Below are 18875 nucleotides of genomic sequence, written 5' to 3' on the forward strand. Positions count from 1 at the left end.
TGGCTCTGGGCTGGTGTGGCTGATGCCATCAGAGAAAATTTCTGGGTTGCTTCATGTTCTGGCATAGTCCCTTGTGGACAGACTTCTGTCCTGACAGGCTCTATTCCTAGGCTCGTCCTTCACCCATCTGAATTCCCCTCTGGCAACACTGTGTGACCAACTTGGGGCAGGCAGATGGTCCCCAGATCCTCTCTCCTGAGGTCACCAACCACAAAGTCAGGTGGGATTAGTGACTCTGCTGTAGGGATAGGGACTTCTGGGATATTTATGTGCAGAAAGATGTGTGCCTCAAAGCAGCAGAGGAATCCCTAAAAGAGTAGAGGAGAAGGGAACCCAGGCTGTGTTTGTATAATTCTGCTCGTAGAGGTGTCAGTGCCAGCAGGGCGAACTCAGGGAGGGCAGACAGCCCTCAGCCTTTGCTGCCCCAGCTACAGGCAGGCCTGCATTGATCTTGGCAGCTGCTCCAGTCCTCTCTTCCCTCCCTGCAGGCTGCTCCAGGCCTTTCTTTCAGTGCCTTTGCAGCCAGCTCTGATCTGTGCTCCCTGAGCTCCTGCCAGCACCTCCAAGCCCCTGCCCAGCTGCCCCACTCGGCCCCCAGTGCTGCTCGTGTCCCCAGTGCCGCTCGTGTCCCTGCACCACCAGGATCCTCTGGGGCTTTCCTCCCCTGCCTCCCTGATGTCACCGAGCACCCTCAGGGCCCCTTTCCTCATCTTTTACCTTTTCTTACCTCGTGCTTCTGCTCCCCCAGCTGAGCCCTGTCCCGCTCCAGGCGTGACAGCCATGTGGGCATCCCAACCCCACTGCTCCTGCACCCTGGGCAGGATTCCACCCCCACACCTCACAGGGTGCAGAGGTGCCTGTGCTGGCCTTGGGCTTTCCCCGACAGAGCTCTTACCCCACGTGCAGCAGAACCCATCCCATCGATCACCCCATCCCTGAGTGCTGACAGGCTGGACAAGGGCCGGCTCTGCTCCTGCAGCGTTTAATCCCCAGCTCCGAGTCACCAGGACACCGCAGACTGTTGGGTTCCGCTCGGGCATAATTCCATCATTACCATTGATTTGTTCGCCCGTGCTCCCCACGGTGCTTTTAATCAACTCTCCATCTTTGTGCCTTCACACCTTTACGCTTCCCATGATTGGCTCTGCTCCCTTCTGCCTCTGCAGTGAAATAGCACCATAGAAATCCTCCTGCCTCTTACATACATTAACAATCCCATTTCTCCTCTCTCTGGTCCAGTGAAGGGATCTCCCTCACCACAAAGGCACCACTGTCTCTGCTAAGCGCACGGGGAATAGCTTCTATTCATTATTCCCAAAGTCCAGTACAATGGGTTATAATTAGTTACTGGCCTCTTTGGTTTACTCTACCTTCAAAGGCTCTTTTATAGTTTAAAAGTGAAGGCAGATGCTGACATTAATTTTGGCTCTCTCTCCATGGCATTGTGCAGACAAGATAAAACCAAGATGCAGGTACAGGGATAAGTAACCTGACTAGCCAAAAAAAAAGGAAAAAAATAGAAAATAGGGCCATCATCACATTCATTTCATGAAAGTAGCGTGGTGTTGGGGAGAACTCATTAGCCTTTTTGTTCTGCATTATCACCATCATTTATCAGCAGTTGTATCACATGTCACAGCCACTATCCTTTCTGGCATCCAGTGTGGGACCAAAGGGCTCCCGGAGAATGCCGAGTTCCGATGCCGGGGCTGTGCCGTGTGATGCACTAGGCACTCTATTAATTGTGGCAGATAGAATTTTTTCCAATATACTCCTAAAGGGACACTCAATAAAGCAATGCAGTGTGATTTACCAACTCAAAGAAGCATGGACAAATAAAACCACATCATGGGCCTGTCCTTCCCTCTAAACCTTCCTTCCGTTGTTAGCACTGAAAGTGTTGGAAGTTGTTTAAAAATGAAACCAACAAACCCAAACCCACAAGTGAAGAAAGCCCAAACATTAGGCTAATCAGTCCTCGCAAAAACATGCTGCTTTCAGTGAAACTCTTCCTTTTGTTATGTCTTAGTGATGGTGGGCTGGTAAATCCTTAAAGAAATCTGCTGCTTCTTTAAGCTGTGACACTCTGATCACTCTTGTGTACACACACACAATTCTCCACCGCAAAGCAGGGCTTGGGGAGTAGTTTTAGAACTCCTCCATGAGCCTAGACCTTTAATCAGCTGGCAGTAATTGCCCACCTCTTCCAGCAATGCAGAAATACGTGGGAGGGGAGAAAGCTGCAGCCTTGTCCAAGTTGCAGTTGTCAGTTCAAGCCAGCGCTTTAAGGAAGCATCTCATGTGCAACAAAAGTGGTACATGTTCACCACCCCCATGTAAGAGAAGGGGTAACACCATCTTTAATTGCAGGACATGCAGAGGCTGATCCTGACCCTCTGGACTTGGGAATGTCAGCTAACCCTGTGCCTGAGCTCTGGAAGCAGCAGCACTTGCTTACCCCACAGGCAGATTGTGAGGATTAATTAATATTTGCAAAGTGCTTTGAAGATGAAAAGTAACATGTTAAGTACTATAAAGTATTATTAATAGTGATGACAAACTGATAGTTTTGGAGTATATGAGTCTTTTCTTAACCTTTTGTAGCAAGGCCTTACATTGCAAGCAGCTGAACAAGTGACAGCAGTACAGCTGGAGCGCCTGGTCCACTGTTTTCCGAAGCATTGGGGTTGTGGTGGTTGCCACCAGCAGCATCTTCCCGCTGGTGCAGTCGCTCACCACCCAAACCCTCGCTCTGAGAGGTTCACCAAACCCTGAGCCTCCTGCTGAGGAGTTTGTTCTGCTCTGGGCAGGGAGAAGGGCTTTGATTCTCACCAGTTTCCTCTGTGAGCAGCCTCATGGGGAAGGCAGAGGGCCAGAGGTAGTGATGTGGGACTGGATGTGGCTCGTGCCCTCACCCATTTGGATTTTATGCCGAGAAACTCAGGCCCTGGTGTCAGCCACAGTCAGGAGGAAGTCTGTCAGCATATTTAATTTGAAACAAGAAACAGTTTCAGGCTTCTATGGCCCAGGTCTTTAAGGCTAGTTTTCTGGCATTATGAAATATGTTTTTCCTCTGAAAACTTTGAGATCTAAGAATTTTTTTCTGGAGTGTAAACAGTAGGACTCTCATGAAGAGTAAAATTTATTTCTTAGCTTGCTAGGGTCAAGTAACTCTAACTGGGATTAGGTAATGTTTCACAGAAGCTGATGTTTTTGTGGCTAGGGAATCCCTGGAGGAAGGAAGATATCCACGTTTGATGAAAAGCGCCTAATAAAATTAGATACTGCTCCTGAGCTTATCAAAGGAAGATGGAAAGTAATGAAAATTAAAAGTGCAGCTCTGGAATCCTGTAAAATCCTGTCAAGATAGCAGTCTGGATCCAGAGTCCATATTATTTTTTCCTTTTATCTGCCCCACCTCCCCGTGTATGCACAGTCCTGCACACACAACCCCTGTTTCTTTCTCTATTCAGATGACCTTAGTTACATCCCTGTCATTTTCTCTTTCAGCATCCTCACCTCTAAATCCCCACCAAAACCAAAAAAATAAAAACCAAAAAGGAGCAGCAGTCTGTAACTTGCCAAATCCCAAACTTTCTCTGGTGAGGTATTGCTAAAGACAGGAATTGCTACCAAAAAAGAAGGATAAGCTTCAAGAGATCAAATAAAGCTGTCCTATTCCCTTAATTTCTTTCAGAATTATCAAGTGAAGACCTGAGACACTTCCAAAAAAATCAGGAATCCTTTTATGAAAGGGAAAATGGTTGTGGCTTTGATGATTTGTTTGTGGTTGGAAAGCAAACTTAGGGCCCTGTGTTCTTTGTGACTTCTACATAAGCAAAATAGGAGACAGAAGAAGGAGAGGAGAAATAAGAAAGGATGTGTTGAAGACAGGGAAAGAACTCTCAATACTGCTAAAAATACATATTTTAACTGTTTGCCTCCCTCTTTGAGAGCAATTAACCTTTTCACTTTCTGAAAGACTGGAAACAGGAAAGATTTTCTGATTGTTTTCTGTGTACCTGGACAGTTCTTTCTTTGTGCAACCTTTATCAGGAAGCTTGTTTGTCACCAAAAGGAATTTTCTGCACTATTCTCTCCTTTTTGATGGGGCTGTCCCAAGGTAACCTCTACCATTCTTGATATTGGTTTCTAAAAGCGAAGTGTCCGCTTGAGCAAACGGGGAGGAATATGGACTGTCAGAATCCAGGTGGGAATGGTGATTTTATTACCGGCTGGTGTACAGCAGGGATATAAATCTAGAATGACCAAAACCTGGAATGTGATCATTGCTGATGTGCCTTGGTACCTGTAGCTCTACCACAGACCCTGCTCAAGTTTTCTTTCCCCTTTCCCCCTCTTTATTCCCCCCAGGTTGCTTTAATCTGTAATATTGGCAATAATCACTGTGGTATTGTTGCCTCGGCATTCCTGAAGAGTTAGGAGTGGACTGTAATTGAAGAGTTCATTACCAAGATCAGTTGGCTCCTTGATTACAGTGGCAAGGTGAAATATATATCCTCACCAAAAAGCAACTGCTAAACCTTTAGAGAAGTCACCCACTTTTCACTCTTTTTCATTAGGACCCCGACAAGCTTGTCAGCAAAATTAAAGGTATGTCATTCACATCGTGCATGCATTGCAAAGGACTATAAACCTGCCAGCCTCTTTGATGAAATAAAAGGGTTTTATTTATGATTCATGTAGGAATATGAGGTTATTTTTATTCTGTCAGTACACTAATAATCAGACAAGAGCTCAGGAAATGAGAAGGCACACTGACAGGGAAGGTTCTGATAAAGGGGAATCCTCTAGGGCATTTTGCCCCCTTTGTAATCTCCTTTTTAGTGCGAGGTTATATTATAAGCATGGCATAGCATGATCTTGGCTCACAGGAACAAAGAGAAGAGCTACCTAGCAGGACTTGAGGTATAATTCCACCAGAAAAAGAAAACACTTCCACCAGAGAGGTCTGCATTGCTGCAGTGAAACAGGAACTTCCAACCTGGTTTTCCAAGAGTTGGAAAGAGACCCTTCTTTTCTCCTTGCAACATAACCAATCATAACCACAACAACAACAAAAAGGAGAGACTGTAAATACAGAGCCATTGAAAATTTATTACCTATTAGTTTTATACTAATTTTTCCAACGCTCCCAGTCTAGCTCAATGTGAGATGTGACAGCACAGAAAAGGGAGGATGGGGAAGTAGCTCCCTTCCCAGTCCTTGGTCAGCATCTGTGCTAGCAGAGGAGCTAAGGAGCAGGCTCCATTTCCGAACGTGTCTTCCCCTGGATATCTCAAATGTCTTGGCAGTTTGAAGCTGCTTTAGCTCCATCCCAGCTCAGCAAGTGGAAACGCTGGAAGTGCGTTTTGTGCTTCTTGGTGTAAACTGTCATTCATCCCCCAGCCCAGCCGTGATTACGGAAACACTCCTCGGGAGTAAAAAGGAATCACTGTGTTAGCTGGCTGGCCTTAAGCATGGTAGTTTGCTGAACAGTGGTGTGCTGGCAGGAAAACACAGCCCAGCCAAATGTATGCAGGATGAAGTGAAACAAAGTTCACTGGAGGAAGGAAAATAATACTAATCCTTCATTCAATAAGCAGCGAGTTAAGTACATTCTGCGTGTGGAAGAAATGTAAAAGCCAAGGGAGGAAAGCACACACGGAAAGGTGGTGTGGCTGCCTTCCTTTCTAAAGACAACACACGGGGCATTTAGGAATGAATAACACAGGGAGTTGTGCCCAAGGCGCTCGTGCAAAATGCAGCCCCTGCCTTAAGCTCTGCCGAGTTTCAGGGTGTTTGAGCTCCCTCTAACCAGAGAATCCCGTCAAAGTGAGGGACAACGCTCCCTTTTCCATGGGTTGGTAACATGCAGAGGATGGCAGCTAAGGTTTGAGGTGGGATTACGTTCACTCTTCAGTGCTGCGATCTCTGTGATAGTTTTCCATGTTCAGAAGGTTTGGGAAATTTGGATTTGGCTGCGTGGGGCTGGCTTTGCAAAGGTGAGCCCGGTATCAGAGATGCACTGAGCAGATACAGTCTGGTTGTTGGACTCTACTCTGGTCTCTGTGGGTTTTTTGGGATGCATCAGAGTGACACCTTCCAGACTGTTGTTGCTTGTCCTATACCATTCTACTGATGCTAAGATTAGGGATAATTTGTAAGGCTTTTGTTCCCTTTAATGGAAATCATAAATCACAGAGGGCCTCAGAGAAATATAGAGCCTGACTGCCGTGCTGCCTACAGTGTTTTACCTGCTCCTTTTCTTTGCCTCACAGTGCTTTCTGGGTAGTCACTTACTTTCTTTTCCCATGGATAGGCATGGAATCCACCTTTCTTCTTGTTAGTGTGTGTGTGGAGGGGGTACTTTGTTTGTGTGTTTTCAAGCAGCTACAGCAAAAGGATTTAAAACAATTTGAAATTCTCCATGGCAGAAGCCACTGCCGTTAGCAGAGGAGCTTCAGGACAGATGTACTACTTGAAAGTATTTTCAGTGACTTCTTGAAAATCAGTGAGATGTCAGGGGCTGGAAACAGGATCCTGCTGTTTGCAGAACACTTGGTGCTTGTCCTTGCTGGAAAGCTGTTGAAGTGTCGAGAGCCAGCGGGGTTTTTGATTCCTGTGTGATGTCGGAAGGACACAGAGTAGCCTCAAGGTGCTGCTGTCCCTTTAAAACTCTCCTTTTGTCTGTTGACTCAGTGATTTACAGTAAAACATAATTTCATTTCTCTCAGCTAATTATGAACTGCTCCCTTCCAAACTCCCGATCTCTTCACACATCCAAAGGCATCGATGGCAGAGCAGAGCCCGGATTTGGGAGCTGGCAGCGCTGCACCGGGTGCTTCTCCCTGTGCCTCTGAAGCCTGCCATTGTGCTGGGAAGTGGAGCAGGTAACCACTTCATCAGTCCGAGATTCCATTCTCATGGAGCACGGAGGTTCATTATACTCACTTTATCAGCAGTGCGCTTTACTGCTGAATCCATGAGAGATATTCATGTGAAACATGAGCAGAGAGAGAGGCATTGCATCTTTTCATTAATAAGCCCTCTTCTGGGATCCGGCATTAGTGAGATTCAGCGGATCATAGAGCACAGGGGTATCATTTTTACATGATTACTCTAAATTCTTAAACCAGAGGCTTAAGAGAGAGGCTTCTCACAAAGGCAGCTGTGGGAATTGTTAAATGATTGGCACAGCACTCACGATGGGCTGAACCACTCTGGGTACCTCCAGTCATGGGGGGTACCAGCAGGCATTTTATTACCTGCCACCGAGGGAAAAGTGGAAAAGAGAGAGTGTATCAGACAGAGGAAGACGTGCTAACCCTGCAAAATATCTCTGTAGTTCCATCTCTCCTCCTGGAAAAAACTCATGCCATAATAGTGATGCAGGGCGTCATCCCACTGCACAGGCTGAGCTCTTCCCTTCCCGTCCGTTCCCACACCTTCCTTGTGTCTATGCTTATTTTTAAGCATCTGATCCCACCTTCATTAGTTTGGCTGCTGAAATAATCCCCTTGCAGCCTCCACCCCCAAATAATTCATTTTTGGCTGGGCAGAGGGTCAACTAATTCCACCAGACAGACACTTCTGAGATCCATTGCCCACGCACAAGAACCCTTGCATGGCTCAGAGCAGGGTGCCCAGCCAGCAAAGCTCTGCTGGGATGGGAGGTTGGTGGCATTTACAACAGAGAGAGGCATCTGTGGATTCTGGAGACCCACACTTTCTGCTTGAGGTCACAACGTGTTTCTTCTGTGATTCCATGTAATTCCATCCAAAATTCCTGCACTGCACTTCCTCTCTCCTGGCTGCTCAGTCCCACCCCACCAGGCTGCCTGCAAACCAAAATTAGGAACTTGATGCGGCTGAAATAAAAACTCTGCTGCTTTTTTTTTTCTCCCTGGATTAGTTTTCAGATGGATAAGTTCCTCAATCAGTTCCAAAATACAGATGCACAAATGCTTATCCCAGCGTGAGGAAAGGGACCCCACAGGGACCAAAGGGACTGGGCTGCTTCTGTCACTGACAGCCAGAAGTGTTGGCTGAGCTCTGGCTTCCAGTTCCCGTTTGCCAAAGGGAGATGACAGTAATTCCTTATTTCCTTACTTCTTCTGTTAAGGAGAACTGGCAGCATTTGCCACATGTTTGCATTTGTCCATGGAGCTGGATGCAGTGACTGCCAGAGACCTCCCAAGGTGTCCCTAACCCTGGAAGGCCAAGTGACCACTGCTCCCTTTACGTTTTCCTTGGTGAGCGTTAGCAGGAAAATCCTTCCTCAGCTATTTCTGCAACATCTTGAAATCCAGTTGCAAAATCTTCCAGCTTCCCAGTGATCCTGATCCCAATTGCCAATAGGGATTGTTTTGAGTTTGGAAGTTTAAAAGAGGTGAGAGGAAAAAGGAGGAGGAGGTGAAGGAAAAGGAGAAGACCAGAACACACCGAAGCAACCAAGAATCCATACTAGAGATTTCTGAGGTATCCTGCCATAAATGGCTTTCAGCCCTGGTGTAAATCCATCCATTTTCAGGTTTTTAGTCACAATTGATTTTAGGCAGAGATGTTCTTCTTTCAGAAGCCTTCTTTCAATCTCGTGCTTTCTACAAGTCTGAAAAGAAAAAGAAAAACAAGAACCAAGAAGGCGAGGTCATGTGGGGGGCTGAAAAATCCAGATCAAACAGCAAAGAGCACTCGATTAGAAGCCAACACATTTCTCTTTTCAGTATCTCTGAAAATTTTTTGGCAGACTTAATTAGAAACAGGTGCAAGCTATAATATTTATTGCAACAATGCATCATTTTTGTCTGTTTCCAAGGTCATTGTTCCAGCCAATGGGAAGCCAGCAACCCACAGGGAGTATAACTTAGTCTATATGGGTAAAACGTGAATTCCTTAACCCTTTATCTAATGGAATGAAATACAGCATTGCACAAAGAGTGGCTCTGGCAAAACAGAAAATCCTGTGAGGAATCTTCCATGATAACAGGTTCCAGTGGAGCAAGTGACATCACCAGCTGAGCTAATAGTGAGCCTTAGGTAAAATGGAGTGGGTACAGATAAGGAAGGAGAAAAACACTTTTTTTTTTTGCTACTCCTCTTTCCAAGCCTGGGTTTATGTGGAATTGCTGCAGTGGGAGCCCATGATTGCATGTTATCAAGCTCTGGGTCTCTAGGCAGGGCTCAGCTCAGCTTAGCAATGGATTCCTTTGGCTATGTCTGAATCCAGAGAGATGGGCTGGCCTGGGCTGTGGATGCTCCTGCACTGAGGCACCCACAGCAGCCTTTGTGCTTCCAGGTGAGTGTTCCAGGGCTTTCCAGCGAGAGAAGCCTGGGAAATCTGTGGATCCTTCTTGCCTTTCCTGCAGCAGGTTTAGAGAGACAAGGTCTGTGCACTTCTCTCCATCTGAGGGAGTGTCCCAAGCAGGATTTCTCTTGGTCCCACAGCGATTCCATTGGTCAACAGTGACAGTGCCCTTGGTTGTGAAAAAAAGCCCCATTTTCCAAGCCTCCACTTAATTCCCTCTTGTGAGTTTTTCTCAATAATCTTTGCATGATTTCTTTGTGCTTTTGTGCTCATTTGGGAGTCAGGATCTTCTTTTAAACTCTATTTTATTCCTTTTTAATGTGACAAATATAAACATGGAAACAAAGCAGCACACATTAATAGCAGAAATGTGTGAAATTGTGGCATTTTAGCCTTTTTGCAAGAGCTGCAGGAAGTTGCCAATATTTTTTGCAGACAGAAACTATTTTTTTCCACCCTCAAATCATCACACAGCATAAAATCTGTGGGTATTTGTGTGTCTTTGGATAGATGCTAAAGTAGCGAGGGAATACAGATTCCCTCTTGAGAATTTGCACACCCTGCGTCCTCATTTGTTCTTTTGGCACCCACAGCTCCCTCAGAGACACCTCAAGTCGCCACCAGTGTCCAGATTAACTGTCCTGTGTCTGCAATCAGTTACCAATGTTCTCTGTGATCCCAGGAACCATTCTTAAGAGAGTATCATCTGTCCATTAAATGCAGAAGTAGCATAATCCAAACATATCACATTGATGGATTTGGGATTGAATTCTGAGTGAATGTTTAGGGAGAGACAGACCCTGCGGTCATTTTTAGAGAGCTCAGTAGAAGAAATGATTATGTTTGGAGAGGACCCGTTCTCCACAGCACCCCCAGCAATTTCCCAGCACTAAATTCTTGGGAAGTTCAGACCTAGCTGGAAACTTTACAGCTCAGCATCCTTTGCTGATTTGTTCCCTTTGGTGATTTTATTCTCTCACATGTTGTATCTGAGCCTGGCTCCTGGCTTGCAAATCCTTTTAGTGGTGGGCTCGTGCTCTTCTACATCGTCCTGTGCACCACAGCTTTGCTTTAGGTAATCTGATTCCTGAAGAATTTGTGAAATCCCTTCCTCTGTCTCTCCTCCTTGCCAGGAGCAGAGGGCTCCTGCAGGGCTGCTCGGAACCTGGGAATCTGTCACGGTCTCCAAGCCCAGGCTCTTGCCAGCGTGTCCCAGGTGTGTGCAATGAAGAGCATAAGGAAAGCAAGGAGCTTGCCCTTGTCCAAGGCCTGCTAGGATGGCAGCTGCCATCCTGTGGAGCGTCCCTGTGCCAGGGAGCCAGTGGAATCGGGAGGGCATTGGACAGGCTGTGTTTGCACAGCCCTGCAGGATTGTCCAACGTGAGTAAATGTGCAGGATATGGATGAGCAGGAAGGGCTCCTGCAAATGTGAAAGAACCACCACACTTGGGACTTCTAGGAGCACATTGGGAGGGACACTGGGAAGGTGGAATGGTGATCCTGAGAGGCTCTGCTCAGTTGGGCTGTTCTGCATTGTGTCCCGAGTGCTAAGCCATGCTGGGGTTGTTGTTTTACTGGGAATCAGGCAGCTCGAGTTACAGGTGAACAGCGTCAGTCTTGGGACATCTCTGCATTGTACTTAACTGAATAATACCTTCCCTTCCTTCCTTCCTTTTTTTTTTTTTTGGCTCATTGATCAAGCTGCTTTTGAGAAAAGTGATACTTTGCATATCTGGCTAAGTGCTGTTAACAGCCTCTGCCTGTGGTTTGTTAAAATTAAAAAAAAAAAAAAGAAAAAGAAAAAAAAAAAAGAAGTGTGATCTTGCTGGAGAAGTAATTTGCTTCTCTCCAACCAATGATGGCTTGCACTTTATGCAAATTGGTATCTAGGGACAACAAATCCCATTTAATACATATGCATAGTTCATAAAAAAAACGACGTGAGAGAAAGAGAAAAAAGATAAAGCAACGAGTCAGCAAAAGAACAGGTTCCGAGGAAATTTATTGTCCCAAATTGGACATTTGTAACAGATGATGTGAACAAGTGTTAACTTTGTTTTCAGCAGCTCTTCACGTACATTCACTAGACATCACACAGATTATGTTTTAAGGATCTGAACTGTAATAAAAAAAAGTGTCTGTGGGCTTTGGAGTGTTGTGTTCCATATGGTCGGGGAAGTGCGGAGTTATTGCGACAAGCATCTTGTGCAGCTCATTACGCGCGGCGGTGTGAGCTGCGATGGCTGCGCATCGCTATAGGGTACGTACATGACATCCCACAGTCAGCAGATAGCAACTGGAAATGAAAGATATGAAGGCACAGAGTACAGCTTCAGGGAACATGTTAGACAAAACATCTGCTGGTATCAGAAAGCTGCATTATCAGATCATTGTGGCCATGAATTTTTTATAAAGACTTTTTCTTTTTTTTCTTTTTTTTTTTTTTTTAAAGCCGCAACTTTGAAAGTGACATTTTGCGAGAAAGTTTTTGATTGAAGTGTGATGTCAGGAGAAAGGCCAGTCTAGTTTATTATCTGTGTAAGAGCCAGTGTTGGCAGCGTGAATCAGCTCCTTTCTCCGAGCAGCTGAGTTGGCCGTTCATGTCCTCCCAAGTGCTTCTCCCCTTCTGATCTCGATGGCCAATAAAACCTTGACCCGGGTTACAGGCTGTAGCTTTAGTACCAAGGAGTTTGCGAAGTTTTTGTTGCTGTGGTGTGGCTGAGGGCTGCTGAACAGAAATCACCCAAAAGGCGGAACCTTTCTGTTGAGAGGGAGGAACACAGAAAGTTTCACACGTGCAGAGCACAGGGAGGAGAGCTGAGCATCCTCAGCTCATTCCCCCTGAGTGGGACCCGCGCAACCCCCGGCTGCTCTGTCCCCACTTCAGTGCTGAGGATCAGCCACTCTGCCGGGGATGGCCGCAGTTAAAAAGTCAAAATCTTCCTCCCAGGCTGTTCTTGGGAGCGTTTCCATGAGCTGTGGACACCGCCCTGCTCAGAGGGGCCTCCCACCTCCTTAACATTCCTGGTGGTGCTGAGGGCAGCGGGATGGCATGAAATGTATGTGCATAGTGTAATTATTTATGTTAACTGGACAGGCGTTTTCTATCCTTTCACCTCTCCTGACCCAGCTGTGAATTTTCCTGCAGCAACAGGTACCAGTGGAAAACCTGTCTCTGGTTCATCTGCAGATGTTCTCTCTTTCTCGCTGTCCAGTCAACTGCCTCAAAAGTGCATCCAAAAGTGAACAGACTGTTCTCCTGTGCTGATTCACGAAGAATTGCCTCACATAAAAGACCAAATTTACCCTGATTTTTGGGTCTTCCTAAGTCTTTCTCCTGTTTGTGTGTAACAGAGGGTGGGAGACTGGAGGGACGTGTCTAAAAGCATCCTGACTTACGAAAGGATTTAGTTGTCAGCAGCAATTTTTTATGCAGTGCCATTCATTAATGTAATGGGGCTGCCGAGAAAGCCAGGGGTGGTTTGTCCTCCATCACTGGTACTCAGGGAGCCTGGAAGTGAGGGATTTTGCTGGCCTGACCTGTTGCTGAGCAAGGCAGTCTTCTGGCGAGGGATTGAGCTGCTGAGAGGAACGGTGTTCCTGGTATGAAACCCACCCCAGCCATGGCTGGAACAGCATTTTCCCAACTACTGCCTTTGAGGAGCAGCTAAACCCAGCAGGTGTTTGGGACATGCAGATCCAGGCTTGGCTGTGTCACTTACCCACACAGGAGCTACATCAGGAAGGTAATTCAGTGTTCTCACCATGGTATAAAAATAACCCTAATGGGTTTTTGTGATTGCTTCCTTGGGAGGAGACTTTTAGAAACCACTAAAAGATGTATTTAATGAAAAAGAAGCACATCAAAGCCAAACAGTTTTTCCTTTTCTGTTGTTTGGGTTTTGTGTTTTGTTTTTTGGGGTTTTTTTAAGAACCAGTTTAATTAGAGTTTGGAGACTTATTATGAGTGGAAATTTTGATTTTAAGCTTGCTCATAGATGTGGAAATAAAAAGCTGAATGTGGATTTGCATTTCCCAGGGGCCTCTCTACCAGACTGGCTCATCTCTGTGCATCCAGGTGAGAAGCTCCCAAACCATGGGATGCTCTTGCTTTGAGGGGGAATGATCTTGCCTTACCTGAATCCCAGTCATCGAGGACAGTGTTATAACTATGAAAATGTGAATCAGAGGCTGTGGCATTTTTAATGCTCTTTAGGAGTGCAAAGCTCTTTTATCTGGAACTGTTCCTGTCCTGGCTGCAGGGAGCCCGAGAAAGAGCCTCCACCAGGCTTGGGCACTGCTTAACTGGGAACTTCGCTGGGCAAGCTCATCTGCCCAGACTGGAGAGGTTTTCCTCTGTCCCAGCATCCTGGTAGGAAACCCTGTGTGTCTGGAGTTAGGAGTGAGGCAGTTCAGCCCCTCAAAAATGAGGCATCAACCAAATTTCTTCTTAACTGTTGTGTGCAGTGACCCCACAGTGAGCCAGGCTGCGTCCTGCAGTCGGTCCTGGCTGTGCCACTGTGAGTGCAAAGCCTCAGAAACATGGAATTGCCTCTCTGGGCAGGTACTGCTTCCACCTGCAAGCCCAAATAACTGCATGGACTAATGGATTTGTGCTAGGGCAGAACCCTGTGTTTCATTGCAGCACCTGCAACATGAACATAGAGTCCATCTGCTCCCCTTTTTACACCTTCACCTTTAGTTTGGGTTCACACCATGTTTGAAAGATTTCCTTGGATATTCTTCAGCTTTTCCTTGTCTCTGTGTGCTCTCCCTGGTAGCAAAAATACTTCTGAGAAGGTAAGTGATGGGATAGACACGATTCCTTACAGAGCACGTCTGTACGTGTGTGTGTGTATATATATTTACATATGTAAATTTGGCAATATATATAATAATTCTGCCCACATATAGATGGTTTTAATATGGGAGTAGGCAAAGGGGGCACAGAGCGGGCACTGCCATGCAGCAGGAGTGTGGAAGGATATATGGACATGCAGCTAACGAGAAGGGAAGTGGCTGGAGGCTGAAGGGATATAATGGGTCCCCAATGTGGCAAGCACATATGCTGCCACACAGCAAATGCAAAGTGCCACCACCAGTGACAAGTGGATTGCACCTAAGGAAAACAGCTGTGCCCAGTGCCCAAATCCACAGTCAGCCTCCTGACCCTGTGTGTCCCTGCTCTGATGTGGATTAAACTGGTCAGGTCTGGGAGCCTCTGTGAGCGCACATTGCACAGCAATAATGGCTCACTAAATCTCTGGAATACCTCCTGCACAGCTGCCTCTTTTGCATTTGCAATCTTGCATTTGTGGGATTGTTTTATTTTGTTTTATCTTACTGAATGTATTCTGCTGCACTCGGCATGGCAGGAGCACTTTGATTATCTGTGTAGATCATTGCATGGTTTAGTGCAGTTCTGTGTTACAAACCCTCCCACATAACCCTGTTACTTGTTAATAATTTTTCTATTTTGAAGAAACACCCTTTGACACCTGAGCTGATCTGCTTTTCTTAGGCATAAACATAATTGTCCCTGGTGAAGAGCATCTCTCTGACTGGTCCAATCCCCTCTGTATATATTTGAATATATAAAATATTAATAAATGATGCCAAATGTTTAATCATATCCGTTTGACTCTATGAGGCTCGGTGTCTGTAGGCTTCCCTGTTAACTGCCTCTGTGATATCTACATACTGCTGATTTGTTGAGCTGGAGTTTTTAAAGCAAAATAAAACTGAGGTTTGCAGTTTGATTTGAATTAATCAGGTCTGATTAGACAGGAACAGATAAGGCTGTTCTGGAAATCCCTGAATCTAATTCAATTTCATGTGTTATTCAAAAAGAAATAGTTCATAGCTTAAGCAAAAGTGCTATTTATTTAACACTGTTTTTTTCAGAGTGCTAAATCCTATGGAGGGGGGCATTGTGATGATGCTCAGGGTGTAGGAAAGAAAGCATTTTGTTTTATGAAAATACAGATATTTTAGAATGGAGTCACCTGCTGGTAGATCTCATGAATGTACATAAAAGGATGCTCCCTAATATTATTAGTTCGGTTTTTTTCTTCCCGTCACCCTGACTGTCCATCTAAGAAGCTTTGATAGCTGGAGCCACAAAACCAGAAGACTGTATTTCGTTTAATAAGCCAATTTAAAGAGAAGGGTTGGAATTATGTATGGCAGAGGACAATTATGCAAACTAAATGATTCTTCAATTAATAATGAGATCCATGAAAGGCAAAGGAGACAGGATGCTCCTGTGAGAAGGAGAAGGCTCCTGGTTCCCCACCAGGGTGTGGAGGGGGACAGGAGCAGGGCCAGGGGCAGCTCCCTGACAGAACCTGGAGGGCACCTGCTGGTGGCATCTCTTCACAGGGAAGCCTCTGGTGGAACTCTGGCATTCCTGGACAGGTTTTCTTGGGATGGTCTCCATCTCCCAGAGCTCTGTTAGGAAGCAGGAAGCGGCGAGCGGGCCTGGGTGAGCACCTGTTCGGCCCCACACAGAGGATGGTGCAGGAGAGGTCACAATCCCAACCCACTCTGCCCTTCCTTACCCTCAGGATAGCCACTGAGAGAGGCAGCCCCACCTCCAGAGCCACCAGTTCGGCCTTTTCCATGCAGCTCTTGTCCTCCTTTTCAGTGCGTGGCTGTCGTGTGCCAGAGCAACAAGCCATATGTGAGAGATGTTAAACAGCAAACACTTTGCAGCCTGAACCAGCTGAGGAGTCGGGGGGGAGAACAAGAACGCTGAGAGCAGGGGAAAGAGCGATTATCGGGAGTGAGTGTTCGGGAGGGCGATAGTGGGAGGTGCTGTAAGTGACAGGGATTCACTATGGGACACAAAACACTTAAGGTAAAGCCATTAGGATCAATTTAAAATACCAAAGAGGGAGGCTAAAGTGACAATAGCATGTTTTAATTGAAATCACAAATATTCTGCAAGGTCTGGTTGAAAAGACCAGGCAGAGTTACTTTATCTGAACACAGGAAAAACTTTTCCTTTTTTATTTAAAAAAAATTGCAAAGATCCAAATGGAACTATTTTTTTTTTTTCAAAAAATTCTTAAATCTCATCTATATATATTTTTCTATTTTAATGTTTTCTCTTGACTTGATGGTCATATTATAAATGGAATTAACTACATTACTAATGGTTTTAATTTGATTTTAATAGAGCCTAGGGCTGAAGCATGGAATCAGCACATGTCCTATTAAAAGAAAAATACAGTTACAGGGACAGTAAGTAGCATCTCCAGATAAACACTTTTATCTGTGTGTTAGTTTTCTTTCTTGAGCTGAGTAGCCCATGTGCAGAGATTGGGGGTTTTTTTAGACACTTTTGCAAAGCTGAAGTCCACATGATGAGATTGTTACTAGTTTTGGCAGCAGCAGTGTGAACTTGGTAAAAGAGCCTGGCATGGGAATCCACCGAGCCCTGACATATCCCATTTGCCCCGAACTCCTTGATTTCTGCTCACAGAATCTGACATGTGTTGGGCATTGACCTTGCTCTTTTAACTAAGCTTATTTTAGAAGACCTCTGCAGAACGCTGTGTGTTTGGCCTCGATGTAAGCTGTTAGGGAAATGTAGTACAAACACAGAAGTTGTATGTTTTGAATGCCAGAGATGTTAAGCAGCAGAGCAGTTGGTAAAAGCTGTACTTCTGACTGCTTTCTGTGCTCTCAACACGTGTCCTGAAAGAAAAGGAAAATTATTTATCCTGCTTTTGTGTGAAGGTTGTTATTTATTTATTTTTAGCAGGAAGTTCAGGACCAGACTGCTTTTTCAGTCCTAAATATTCCAGCTGGGCTCTCAGACACTCAGTGGAGCAAAAGCAGGTTTTCTGAAAAGTGGCTGTTGGAGATGTCCCAGGTCAGAAAGCTCAGAGGGTCAGTGTCTCATCATCCTGTAGAATCACCTTATAAATGTCTCTGGATAGAGGAGCTCACATACAGGAGTGCCTTTTCCCTATGGAGCAGCACCCCTCACCCTGGGTTTCAAGAAGAGCTGTAACCTTCACTGTGGATATTTGGTTTCCATTTGTTGAGAGGAGCAGCTGGGGTGGAAGTTCAGTCCAAGGGCTGCAATCTTGCAAATGCCAGCCTGGAGCACTGGGCAAGGAAACAAATCACATGGCAACATTGATGGGAGAGGGATTGGAAGTGCCTTTAAGAAACAGGTACAAAAAGTGTCCTTCATTCAGCCTCTGTCCTGCTCAAGTCACTGGAAAGCTCCTACCAACCCCAGGAACAGCAAAAGCAGAAGGAAACTTGGAAACACACGTGGGATGTTGATGTGGTGCACGCACTCCTGCACCCTTGCCTTGGGCTTTGAGCTTTGGAGCCTGGAAATCTGATTTCCTGGACAATGTGTCCCCAGAAGGGGTTGCTGAGTCTTGCCACACCTGAGGAAGTGGCAGTAGTATTTTACACAAAAGAAAGCAGGTGTCCAGTTGCCAAAATAAATGGAAATTTGAATTTGTGGCCATGTGCAGCTCTTCAGGACAAAACCTGGCTCTGTGTGGAGCAAGGAGAGGCAGCTGAGCTGTGCCAGGACATTGATAACCCTGTTCCACAGCTCTGAGCACTGGCCCAGAGCTCAGCTCAGTTGCCTTCCCAAGCCCCCAGGGTGGGCATGGAGACCCATCTCTGACGCTGTGAGCGTTTCACAGAGCATCTCCTTGGCTGAAGGACTCTGGAGTGGATGTTCCCCCTCTCTCTGCAAAGCCCCCTCCCTGACTGAGCAGCAGCACAGGGAAGCCCTCCTGTGCCATGAATAATTCATCTCCAGCGTGTGCACGGGGTTGGAGCCTGACCCAGACAGATTTTTAGGGAAGTAAGTGAGCATCCTGCCATTGGTGCCAGTGCTGGTGGCTGCTCCATGGAGGATGAGCTGGAGCGGTGCCATCAGTCAGCGGGAGGGATGGCAGAGCTGCTGCCCCTCCTGCAAAGGGGGCCTGCCTGAAATTCCCTTAACCGTCACTCACAGGCTTGTTTTTCCAGGAAAATGGCTTTTATTTGTTGTGAATTCTTCATACAGAACAAAACCTAAATCATGTAACATATTCTGGGCTCTGGGCAGATAAAAATTGAAAGGGCCGGGGTGTTTGTGCAAGTGGAATGATAGTGACAAGCACCACATGGGGTCCTCGAGGAGGGTGTCGGGGGACTTGATCCCCCATAAAATGATGAAAGACTCTGATGTAATGGTGGTCTGTGAAACAATTCAAACATAAATGCCACTTTCTGTCCCATTAGCAAATGACTGCCATTGTAACAGGATTTTTTATTTTTTTGATATGTGTTTTGAGCACACTGAGACCAAAAACTTGTATTGTGATAGTGCTGCAGGAAGATTTAAAGGTTGTAGTGGACTAAAAATTGAAATGCAAATCACACTTTCCCACAACCTCCTGCTGAGGCCCAAATTTTTATAGATCAGATCCTGCAGTCCTGATGAAGAATCAGTGATCTGCCTTTCCTGGGATTCACAAATTAGTTGCAGTCCAAGATATCATTTCCTATGACAGAATTGTAACTTAGCAGGTGAAAGTTTGTCACT

General features: G+C 45.8%; 1 long non-coding RNA gene across 15 annotated transcripts in view; it reads left to right on the plus strand.

The window, feature by feature from the left end:
- LOC104691503 overlaps positions 1 to 18875 on the plus strand; it is a 481199-nt gene that overhangs the window by 439214 nt on the left and 23110 nt on the right. The gene's annotated exons all lie outside the window — the stretch shown is intronic.

The sequence above is a fragment of the Corvus cornix genome, chromosome 3 (assembly GCF_000738735.6).
Source record: "Corvus cornix cornix isolate S_Up_H32 chromosome 3, ASM73873v5, whole genome shotgun sequence".
In the NCBI taxonomy this organism is placed as follows: Eukaryota; Metazoa; Chordata; class Aves; order Passeriformes; family Corvidae; genus Corvus; species Corvus cornix.